Source organism: Phoca vitulina, unplaced genomic scaffold (genome assembly GCF_004348235.1).
Source record: "Phoca vitulina isolate PV1807 unplaced genomic scaffold, GSC_HSeal_1.0 scaffold33, whole genome shotgun sequence".
Lineage (NCBI taxonomy): Eukaryota > Metazoa > Chordata > Mammalia > Carnivora > Phocidae > Phoca > Phoca vitulina.
The window spans coordinates 12,414,345-12,427,323 of record NW_022589736.1 but is presented as its reverse complement, the minus strand read 5'-3'; the positions used below and the strand labels follow the sequence as shown (position 1 = coordinate 12,427,323).

The 12,979-nt window shown below is 38.0% G+C and overlaps 1 protein-coding gene across 1 annotated transcript in view; it reads right to left on the bottom strand.

Annotated features, from left to right (window-relative positions):
- Window positions 1-12,979, bottom strand: part of CELF2 (CUGBP Elav-like family member 2) — an 803,688-nt gene that overhangs the window by 601,313 nt on the left and 189,396 nt on the right. Inside the window, exon 3 of the mRNA XM_032426083.1 lies at window positions 9,317-9,355. The gene's annotated coding sequence lies outside the window, so the exon portion shown is untranslated. The remainder of the gene's footprint in view (window positions 1-9,316; window positions 9,356-12,979) is intronic.

Here is a 12,979-nt window from a genome sequence, read left to right as displayed (position 1 = left end):
AATGATTGATCCATACTGAGGTATAATTGACAAATGGGGTTCATCTGCTAGTTCTCAGAGTGTGTGTTTTATTTTATTTTAGCATTTTAATAGGGATAAAGTCTTTAAGCCAAAGGGGTAAAACTTTTGCTTGGGGATTTCAGATATCTAGCAGATGCCATATTTTCAGTTTAAGGTGGAGGTTGGGTTTGTTTTTGTTTTTGTTTTTTTTCTCCTGGAATTATTAAAATGTCAACATTTAACTACTGAGATACAACTTCTCTCTCTATAAGACCAGTCTCCCCTAAGATGAAGGTAAGAAGAGTGTGAAATCTGGAAAATATTTTGATGACACCATTCTATCCTTCACATCCAATCACTCCAATTGAGAGCCAGAAGCAGTTAATAATGGCTCTTAGAATAGAGACCAAAATCCTTTGGGAGGTCAGCAAGGCCCCAGGAGGTTCCAGCCTTCTCTGGCAACACTGCTCCTTCTTCTTCCTGAGCTCCCCCCACCCTTGACAGGCCTTTTTCCAGTTCCTAAGTTATATAATCCAGTCTGCCTCGGGGAACCACCTCCTCCACATCAGGACATCTGATCATCCCTCGTCCCTCTGCCTGAAAGGTGCACCCTCACCTCTCACTTCCTCTCCATCCCCCACCCCACCTGTCCATCTAGATGACTACAAATCACTCTGCAGATATTGGAGCAAATGTCATTTCCTCAGGGAATATCTTGATGATTAGATCACATCTCCTTGTTATTTGCTCTATTCTTACCCATTACAGCACTGAGACAATTTGCAATTATACCTCTATTTGTGCCATTATTTACTAAGTGTCTAAGTATCCACTTCCACAAGGACGAGGGCTGCATATGAATCATTTACCAGTGACGTTCCCATCTCTAGCACCCTGCCTGGCTCACAGGGAGCAGTAAGTAGCAGCTTACATATATAACTGACAAATTATATCGAAACCCTGAAGTTTTGCAGGAATTTCCTACTATCCTGATTGGATGATCATCATGATGGTTAGTTTAGTGATCAGAAAGGATAATACACTATAGTATGTATCTCATACACCATATAGCATGCATATAGCATATATACTGTATATATACTAATTCACTGGTATATAATTATATATTATATAGATATCATATATATAATAGATATACAAATTTACCACATTACATGTATTTACAAAGAGCCACACTGTAGGCTACTTGCAAAGAAAGAATTCATTACTGACTTATGGAATCAAGAGTGACGGGTAAGATAGTGTTGACTCTATGTGGGTGTTGTTGAAAAGCCTGACTCTAGACAACCCTTCCTTCTGTGTTGGCATGTGCGAAAATGGCTCTTCTGCTGTTCGCTTATGATAATAAATAGATAGATGCTTTGCGAAGTCTTTCATTGCTGACTTTTCTGTAAAGTGAAAGGGAATAAAACAGTAGTGAGTCAGGAAGCAGTTCAGCCCAAATGTGTTTGTTGCACAAGCACATTATTGAACCAGAGCCCCAGACCTACAGTTTATTGAGGATGCTGCTCCACTATTTGGATGATTACCCTGAAAACTAATGGATACATAATTTTAAGAAAGTATACGGTTTCTCCTTTTCAGGTACATGGGATTAGAAACAACAATAAAAAAGAAAGTTACAAAAAAAAAAAGAAACTTCCATGTGTTTCATTTACTTTGCATCAAGGACTTTGCTCAGTACTTCTGTGTTTTCTTTAAAGATTTTTCTATTTATTTTAGAGACAGAGAGAGAGAGAGCATGAGCAGGAGGAAGAGAGAGAGAGAAGGAGAGAGAAACTCAAGCAGACTCCACGCTGAGCATAGAGCCCGACACAGAGCTCGATCTCATGACCCAGAGATCACGACCTGAACTGAAATCAAGAGTTGGACATTTAACCAACTGCGCCACCCAGGTGCCCCAGCACTTCTGTATGTTTTGTCTCTCTTATTTAACTCTCCCCATATGTGAGAGACCTAGGTATTTTTAGTGACATCTTATAGCAGAAAAGTCAGTTAACTTGTATAACACCACCTGATTTGTGGAACTGTTCTACCACTCTGAGCTCCGTGAATCAACTCCATTGATTTAAGATCTTCTCCTGAAGCCCTTTTTCCAGTTAAAGTGAATATTCCACCATAGACTTACTGTCCTATTAGATGAGTTTCTAGGATCTACGAAATGAAATGACTGGTATCATGTCAGGGCTTGTGGTTACCATGCCAGCCCTCATGACTGCCTATAGAGCTGGTCTGTATACAGCTCCCAGGTCTTAAACCTTGCCCTAAACACTGCTTTGGAACATTCTTAATGAGATGGGTGTCCTGTGGTCCTCTTTCTTCGCAATGGAAAGTTATCATCCAAGAGCTGCTTTGGTAATCTATCATCAATTCTCTACACCTCTGTCCCATTGGAAACATCCTGTAAACAACCACCACCATGTTGGTAATTCCCAGGCCTTGTTGATGCTCCTGTCTTGCTATTTATTAAGCCCTACAATCATTTGTTATACTCCTCTTCCTCCAACATCCAGATTGGATGCTTGCTCCTGGTGGCCTGCTACTTCTTCTGCCTTGTTCTAAGGCAGGTTGTCATAATAATATGTCCTAATCATGATACCAAGCATCTTAAATATATTTCATTATCCAATCCATAAAACCACATTGTGAGATAGGAAATATTGTAATCCTCCATTTTTTTCTGAAAAAGAAACTGAGACAACAACAACAAAAAGTTTTCTTAAGGACATACCGCTTGTGAGAGGTTGAGCTGAGATTTATACCTCCAGGTGTCCTGTCTTTACCTGAACTATCACCAACCAGTACCTACTGATGGGACACTTGATGGGGGCAGTTGGGCATTCTTGACTCAGTTTTCTACTTTTATTTTGGCGAATCAGTATATCATACATAGTGTACTGCTTTAGCATAGATATGGATAACTCTTGTTAAATAAGACACATAGATACTTTTAATAATACAGAATTGAAAGACAGGAAACATACTTGTCATGTATAACTCAAGCCTCAGACGTAAGGGAATTTCAGACTGGAGTACTTCATACCCTGGAGGTGACACCTGCAACTCAGACATCGTAATGAGCCAGTCAAGTCAAGTTACCAAGTTACATGGTTCTGGAAATTTCAAGGGTGAGGTCAGAGTATCTTCTGTCATGGAGGAAATCCCTATAGTCTCAGAGGGTAATGAAGAAGAGGAGAGAATTTGGAATTTGGAGGAATGATACAAAGAGAAACTATAGTAGTGACCAGAGACCACAGGCCCTAGCAACTGTGAGTGCCTATTACACTTCCTGCTCCACAGAGCTAGTCACTATTTAGACTTCATTGTCAATCCTATATCCTCTGACTCCTGCCATGGGACTCTGTCTGGTGCTTGGATTATTATCAACCTGGGAAATATTTTCTGTGGGATTTCATATTTGATTTCAATCATATTTGATTGGATTGGATTTTAAATTCAGTAGAAAAATGTTATGTGTATGTATATAGAGATAATTTTGTTAGAATATATGTATTTCAATGAGTCTGTAGCATCATGTGGAACTGCTTTCACTTCTGTTTAAAATCCTTGGCTGAATATAGGGGTTTCTTTGCAGATGTTGGGAAAACACTCAGTTATTTGTTAATCCAGGGTCTTTGGCAAATCTGTCTTGTGCCATGGTGATGTCTATGGCTTTCTTGGGTGTTTGCTTAGGAGCAAATTCATTGGCATAAAACCATCCTTGAGCAACTTTTGTTAATATCTTTAGCCTCTGTGTCCAAAAACATTTCATAGTAATATGAAGTATATTCAAACTCTAGTTGCAATTTTTCATGTTATGATTTTATACTTTTTTTGACCCAATATAGAGCAAAAGTGATAAAAGATTATGGCACTCCAAAAGGATACCATTCATTTTCTTACAACCAATTCTATCATCTTGGATTAGTCTTAAGGTGTTGATTCAAATGCTAGGGAAGCTAGATGCTACAAATCTTGTAGAGGTGCCATGAATACTCAGTTGTTGGGGAGCAATGCACCCTGGACTTTCTCTGTTCTGGACAAGCAGCAAGTATCCTGTTGGTTTAGTCCATTGTGGTATAAAGTCACCAGTAAATTTGGAAATATAGTTAGCCACAAATAGGAAGAGTCTGGGCAGGATCTGGGCAGCATAGGAGAACGGGGATGATCTATTGGCCTCTTTTCTTTCTGAGTCTGGCCATTGAGATGGCATCTTTGAAATTTCATGGCATTGCTTCAGTGTTCCCTATGTGGAAAAGCAGTTCAGATCTGTTCATAAAGAAGCATTTTATCTCCTACCTCACAGGCTTCTGCAGCATAGGGTCACCTGATAATCCCATGCTGAAGTTACAGGACCACTGTTCTTATTTTGATAGTAGAACAATTAATGCATCTGCTGCCATGTGGAAATGAAAGAAATGCAGGTAAAATACCCCCCAATAAAAAACTCTAGAGTGACCATAACAAAGCAAATTCTCACAACTCAGGGCATCTTGACAAATGTGTTCACGAGTGTTAGAAATGTGGCAGCCACAGGGGCCCTTGCCGGGAATATGTGGCTTAGAAAGAACAACTGTAGAAGTTTTAGATGCCGGCATCACAAGTTAGAATGGAAGCAATGATTCTGCTATCTGGTCCTTTGAGAAGGCCCATTTCTCCTTTTGGCAGAAATTCCCAGACATGCTGGCTGTTCTGATAACTTGTTTCCCCCCTGCTTCAGGGAGTGAATTACCAGTGGATTGGAGAGTAAAGATGTGGGGGTAAGAGAAATTATGTAGATGTTGCATGCCAGCAAGACAAAGTTCAATCCCTTGAGGTCTTTTAAATGGTATTAATTCTAGAAATAAGACACAAAATTTAACCTTTTTATGCTAATAATGATTTCATAAAGAAAAACTCGTTAGTAAAGGTGACAAATATGAAGTTCTATCGAACGTTTAAATTCCAGAATCTCAGTGAATGCCCCAGGGGGATATTTACCTAGCCAATGACTTTCTGATATTATTAAGAAGTAATTTATTCAAGAAAGTCTCCATTCATGAGTTTACATAAGAACAATATCTACTTTACAAAGGCTTGTGTTCTCAGTATAGCACATACCTGATTTACAATGACTTTTGGTTAAAATTTTCATTAGGTTGGTTCAATAGTATTTGATAATTTTAATTTAGTTTTATGAGATCCCAGGTTCCCATTTATAGGAAGAGAAAATGAATACAGAGGAAATAAATTTTTAAAGAGCAAATTTATCTCTCAAATGAGCTCTGCTAATTTCAGCAGTAAATCTCAGGTGGAGGAAAGTTAACCTTTAGTATTTCTTTGGCAGTCCTTTTGGGCATAGACTATGGGCATCCATTAAAAAACAGCTCAGACTCAGATGCTGATATCCATAGTGATTCTATGAGACACCCTTTTGTGAAATGCTGAAGTGGAAAAGGAGCCCCAGGGTTTAAGCATAGGGTGTTTTCATGGGCCTGAGCACAGGAAAAGAACAGTGGTCCTCAGGCATAAATCAGGCCGATGAAAGCAGAACCAAAATAGATGAGAAATGAATGCTACAGGATCCTGAAACAAGGGTTAAGGAGTATACAATTACCAGAGGTCAGGAATTTAGGTAGGACGGCCATGATTCAAGCTTTAGTTGAGAATGTGATATCGGGGCAGACTCAGAGTCCCAAATACAAGATGAGAAAGCCACATCATGGGGCCGATCATTGGCGGATGGACCAGCCCTGACATTGTGATGTGGGATTTGCCCTGCTTGATTGGAAAGGGATGAGTTAACAAGAGGTTGTTATATGTGTGCATGAGCGTACACACACACACACACACACAGAAAGTTAAGTTTTTTAGCAACTAATTTTTCTGGTAAAGATACTTGATTTAGACTTCCATGGGGATAACTCCAAACTCTTTCCCAGCTGACCTGCAAATAGCATAGGGCAATGCAAAGTGAAACACTCCCCCCATTTTATCAACAAATTGAATGAACCTAATACTATTTGCCAACAAGGAAGCAAGTCCAACCTCTCACAATATTGTCCCCATGTTGATAGAGGGATTGTAGATGAAATTCCCTGTCACATCATTCAGCAGGGTCCTGAAAATGTAGCTATGGGTCTTTTGTGGGTGCAAAAGACCACAGAAGGCAACCCAGTCCCTGCCACGCCACTACCATTCTGAACCGGCCTCTTTCCTCCAGCTCTTCAGTGAGGGAGAGGACTGCTAAGCAATTATTCAATGAGTTCGATCAATGTAGAAAACCACACTAGATCATTCACCTTCTGTATGTCAGTTTCTGTTTACTGAAGGCTCACTTGTGTTTATTCTCTTTACCTCATTTGTGCAAATGTCCGTGGTCTATTAGGAAATAGACTGTTTCACAACTATATCTGGAACAGTCTTCTGTTTCATCAGTAGGCATCCTGGGCTATAAAGTCAGCCTCAGATCAAGTCAGGATTCAAATGAACATCAACTAAGTTTTTAAGGTCTTGGCCCCTGAGACAGCATATAAAACCACCAAAACCAAAGTCAAAAGCCCTGTGTGTTAGTTGTATATGGATTATACAGTCTGTCTAAAATACATTCTGCTAGAGTTGGCAGTGAATCTACAGAATATATTGTGTGTGATTGTCATTGTCATTATAAGTTAAAGCTCTGTATTTTATAGTATATAATGAAATGAGATGATAAAAGTGACATCAAGCTTTGGATTCTAGTGTCTAAATCACCCATTTTATTCATCAATTGGCAGCTAAATGTCTTTTAAATACTGTGAAAGGTTTTATGATTTAATGTTTGCCTAAAGAACGGAAAGAAATGTGTTAAGCTGCATTACTAAGTAGAATCAAACTCTACTGCATAAAACCATCAGAAGACAGGTGTTTAATCCAGTTTTTTTGGCCTCTGAGAAGAGGAGTGCAGGGCCAAAGTTTGAGCTGATCTATCTACCTCTGGATATCCCATTCCCCGAGGCTCATCAAATCCATGCTATGCACCAAGCAAAGTAAGAGTTTACCCACTTTCTACTACTACATTTAACTTGTTCTGAAAATCCTTTCAAGCTCTTCTTTTCTGCTAAGAAATTGATATTTTGGTCTCTGGTGGTCATTTGTGTTTAGCCTTCTGTCTTTGTTAGCTTTGCTGTGACCAAAGAGAATTCATCACTGGGTAAGAATCTTAATTCACAGTGGTTAAGAGCTCAGTGAAGTAGCTTCCAGTGCTATGAATATTAGGTGCTTGCTAGTTTTCTTGAAAGACTCTGAAGCCTATGCACCTTGTTTCTCTGATTTAGGAGCTTCAGAGCAGGACAATTCTATTCTTGTGATGGAAGGTGGCCTAATTTGACAAGGCATCATTATTTGTGATTTTTATTTTACTGAACTCTCTGTCAATAGAAAGAGCTTCCCATACCCCTCCCCCACATCATTCATATTCCTGGTAAGAATGGAAGAAACAGCCACATCCATTCCAAACTCACTTTGTTTTGACTCCAAATCCAATAAATAATCATGGTCAACCCTCACATTCATGGAGGAGTAAGCCGCTTTGTACCGAGAGCCCCATGATGTTAGGGGACCTGTGACAGTCCTTTTACTCCCTAGAATGTTCACCCATCTGTTGGCTCATATTAAAACAATCCCAATTCTCTATTATCAGTGCTTTCTCCCTTCATCCCAAGGCATGAATGCCAGGCAATATGTGAAAACTGTAACATAGATAAGTCCCCAAGATGTTATTAATCATTCCTCTAGGTGCAGGAAAGTTTTCTTTTTTGTAAGAGTAGGAGGCCATGAAGGCAGAAATTCTATAAAGGGGTGGAGAAAGGAGACCAAGGAGGGAGAAGGATAAGAAACTGAAAATTCAGAGATCCTGGAGACACTCTTGCCTAATGGCCTTTGCCTTTAGCTCTCTTAAAAAACTCTAGGGTTTGACAGGCTCTAAATTTTTTTTGTCACCCTCTCAATTAGTGAGACTAATCCTAATATTAATGACTGCTGCTGACAATAAAATGTGTAAGATATCTTTCCTCTCATAACCAAGATATCATATATGATCCAGATCACAACTACAACCCAGGCAATGTATATGTATTTTAGGATTAAGTAACTTTTTCCTTTTCCATCTGCGCTCTAAATCTGTGCCATATGTCACCTAACAAGGTATTTTCCATTATTCTTTTATTCAGTTCACTGCATTTTGTTCTTCTTGTCCCTTGAAAATTAGCCTGTCTGTAATCAGAAATCACTTCCATTCACAGTTCAGTGCATCTACTGTAGACGTGGCAAATGTTTGTTTATGGGGCTGGTAATTGGATTAAAACATTGAAAAGAAACAGAAAAATGGAATGTATTGAAAAAATAAAAAACACAAGCATAAAATCAACAAAACCAAAACAAATTAAAAAGCTCTAATGAATAAAATTGCTATTAATGGAAATCATTTATCAGTACAATGTTTCTGAGTCTGTGGTCCTCAGTAGTCAATTGAAATGATATTTAAAAACCTAAGAGAAAAAGGGAAAGGATTCTGAATAGCTTTTCTGTGAGCATGACTTTAAAATGGTTGATTAGTTTCTCTGTATCTTCTGGGCTGTCTTGAGAAATGGGCGGTGCATAAATCTTCACCAGGTCTGGATACGGAAATACCACAGTCAGGAAAGCACTGCTGTGTTAAGTTATTTAAGGGAAATTAATTATTCTTTCAAATTTGGATATTATTATTTAGAACTTGAAATCACAGAAAAGAAAAAATAAGTACGGCCTCTTTCTACCTAGCCTTGCTAAGTGGTATGAACAGGTGATTGTGATGTTGACAGTCATCAGGCATAATGTGCCATTTTGTCAATTCAGGAGTGATGGAGTTGGTGTATAGACTGCTTACAACCTAAAAACTATACCCATAGGCCTAATTTTCTGAACATCCTTCCAATAACCTTATTCAAAGTATTTCTTAAAAGAAGCCAATATTTTAAGAAAACAAAACAACTTGCAACAAAATAAACCAATAGTAGTATAGGAATGTGGAATCAGTTAGTCATACAGGAACGCCGATATCCAACAACAGGTAGGCTTTGATATAAATGGGATCCAAAGAGACAAAGGATCAGACTCAATAGTAAACAAAACCCAGAAGAGAAAAATCCAAAGAGAAACAACAGAACCGTTCATATATTAGAAAGCATGAGAAGCAAAAATCAGATAATCAAATCCATGTGATTAAACCACCACCACTACCTTTAGCAGGTGTCTTCAGGCAGTCCATCTTAAACCTACAGAAGAGGGAGGCTCTTACCTGCTTGGCTGGATCACTCCTTTCCTTAGTTCTGTAGACCTAATGATGAAAAAAAATAGAAGCAATTAAGTTCAGTTCTTGAATTTGAGAAAGGTATTCTATGCTAACATATCTTTTAAAAAAAATGCTCATTTTTTTTGTTAAAAAAGTTGCGATAAAAGCAATGTATAAGAATTAAGCAAGCAAGATGAATTTTGGGTTATTTGCCATTGCAAATTGCTCATTGTGCTCACTGACTTAAAGTGAAGGCACAAGTGAAATTTAGTTGTGGAAGACCTCTTCAATTTTCAGAGTAAAATGATCGTGCTGTATTTATTGATTTCTAATTTCTGCCACCCCTGTGTTGATCAGATTTTTACTAGAGTTTGTCTATATTACCTTGGGGATTTTGATGTCTGATGTTTACCTTTTATTTGATCCATATCAGTTGAATTGGGGGGCAGGAAGAAAGTTAATGTCTTTCTGCCACTGAAATTCTATCAGAGATTATTGTGGGAATCTGCTTGGTCTGTTTTCCTATGTTGTAAAATCTAGAACATTAGCTAGTTGTTCTGGTCCAATGCTTACTAAAATCCATTTACTATGTGTAACATTGTTATTTTTTAACCAAGCAATACAAATTGGGTTCTAAAATGTTTTAGATGAGTTACGTTTTGTTTTTGTGATTGTCAGTGATGTAAAATTGATGAATTAGTGAGAAATGAGGAGTATTCTATTATAAATGGAAAACCTGAACCCAATTCTAGAAACCCTGAATCCATTGTCCTAGGCCAGGAATTGGCAAACTATAGCCCGTCGGCCAAATCCAGCCTGCTACCTGTTTTTATAGGACTCATGAGCTACAGATGGTTTTTACCTTATTAAATGGTTGAAGAAATCAAAAGAAAAATAATATCTCATGGCATGTGAAAATTATACAAAATTCAAATTTCAGTTTCCATTAATAAAGTTTTATTGGAATATGGCCACACACATTTGTTTACATGTTGTCTATGACTGCCTTCATTCTACAAAGGCAGAGATGAGTAGCTGGAACAGAGAGGATATGGTCTACAAATTTTAAAATATTTACTACCTGGTCTTTTTTAAAAAAATGTATTGACCCCTGGCTTATGCTGTGATTGATTTCATCTTTGTTAACCCTAATAATTAAGGTTAATCAATATAGATAGGTGAGTGATAGCTTTTATTAAAATAAAAATGACTGTGTTTCATTCTGGGGTCATTTAGGTGACTCATCACCGACCATGAGGGGCAGACTCATGGAAAAATGGAGTCCTTAACCATTTGTGTAGGAAGTTCTAGGCTGGCTTCATTGCTGCACTGTAGTTACTTATCAAATCTACTTTTCATCTTATAACAGGACTTCAAGACTCTCCTTTATATTTGATAAAAATATCTAGAATAGTAACACAGTATGGAATAAATAGAACACAAAGAAACAAAACAATATATAAGTATATATATAATGATTTATATGAAGCATTTGTATGATGTTCAGAAACAGAAACAAACTATATTTTTAATGAAAAGATATATATATATATATATATACACACACACATACATAATATATATTTCATATATGTGTAAAAAAGGATTAATCTTGCTCCAAGAGAGGTCTGGCCTTTGCCCTTTCCTCTTGGGAGATAATTTATAAGCTTTTGGAATATGTTGCCTGATGATAGTGTCATTGTTTATCTGGAGGCCAATATGATTTACATGATTTATGGCACCTAGGGGGGCCTTGGATCATGGACTATCACCTCAACTTCTAGAGAAGCTGAAGACAAAGGTCAGCCCAGCAGATGATCAACATGTTTATGTGACTAAGTCCCAAAAAATTTGGATGCCAAGGCTTGGATGGGCTTCTATGGTTGGCAAGACTATGTACATATTGTTACATGTCATCTCTGGGAGAAGTAAACCCTGCTCAACACAACTTCCCTGGGAGGAGACCACTAAAAGCTGTGCACATGGAGCCTTCCTGGACCCTGCTCCATGTGCTGCTGTCCTTGGCTGTTTTTCTGTCCTTTCACTGTAATAAACCATAACCCTTGAGTATAGCAACATTAGTGAGTTCTGTGTATTGTTCCAGCAAATTATGGAACCCGAGGTTGGTTTGGGGGACCTGCTAGCTTACAGCTGTTGTCAGAAGTGAGGGTGGTCTTGGGGACCCCTGAAAACTGTAGCATATATACACTTTTAAAATTTGTCTATACACATACATACATATCACCAAAAAATCACATTATGGTTATTGGAGTTGTATAGTGGGCATGACATGTGGTTTCTAGGATGCTAGCATCCAAGGAGCTGATGGTGGTTAAATAGATACTAACATAAAATTATTCCTTAAGCTTTACATATACATTTTATACGCTCTTCTGTATTTATGATATCTCAATATTTTGGTTAAAAGAGGTAAAAACTCCCCATAGAGCATGTTACTATAAACCCACATAGGCATACACACACACGAGGTCCAGTGTATGACTGAAAACATTCAGCTTCAAAAAATGTTGCCATTCTGTCCTCAGTTTATTACTCAAGGACTATTACCTATTTTTCATTAAAAAAGTCACTTTGTTGTTCAAGGATCAAAATCACAATTCCCATGGTCATGTGCTAGAACATTGGTTTTAGTTTGTTTTATTTGCTATTTGTAGTCTTGGAAATTCTGTCCCAGTTACATGTGTATCTTGGAAAGGAATGTGTGAGTTCTCTTGTTTTGACTTAGTTGTAGCAGAATGAATGACCTCTGTACAGGTTAGATGAAATGACCAACATCTTAGCTACACAGGAGAGTCACATATGATCATAACAACGAACTATAACTTCCTCCATGAATAAGAACTGAGATTTCTCTCCCCTTTTCAGCACCTACCCCATTTCTGGAAATATTGTGTGCCTGGGTAAATAATTTTAAACTGATTGACCACAAGGAGGATTTAAACCCATCAACACTAGGTCCTCTGTGTCCACAGAGATCCATCTGTTTCCAGTTTCTAGACTCTTTGCAACCATTGCCATGTCTACACAGCACAGGCAATACTGTCATATAGAGAGACCACCACCATCTTCCATGCAGGGAAGAGTGGCTTGAAAAAAGCACATGATTCTATACAGACAGATCACTGAACTTCTTTAGCAGTTGCCAAGTGCTTTGTGTCTGACAAATCTGAGAGCCCCATAATAGAGATGTTTTAATATGGTACCAGGTAAAGTAATTTTAAGTATTCATTTAACTTCTTAAGGTATCAGATATAATGTACTGACCTTTAAAAAGAACCTAAAAATCAATAGTTTGGAAATATTTTTGCTAGATGTTGGGTGCATGAATATCTCTTATAAAATAATAAAATTATGGGTAACAAAGGCAAAAGATTGTAACAACTGATGGTAACTAGTTGCATTGAATAGTCAAAGTATGCCAAAGTAGAGTTTTGCTACAGACCTTTATCAGTGGTCTGCTCAGACAGAGGGACACATATAGACTGAAGACAGAAACATACTGGGTCATCTTATAAAGTAACTGTCTTTTTGAAGTCACCCAGATCCACGGTCAGAAGCCAATTCCTGGTAATTGCATTATCTGGGCTTCATCTGATTCCATTGTTCACATGGCCCCAAATAATCAGGCCACTCTCATTGATTAGTGGC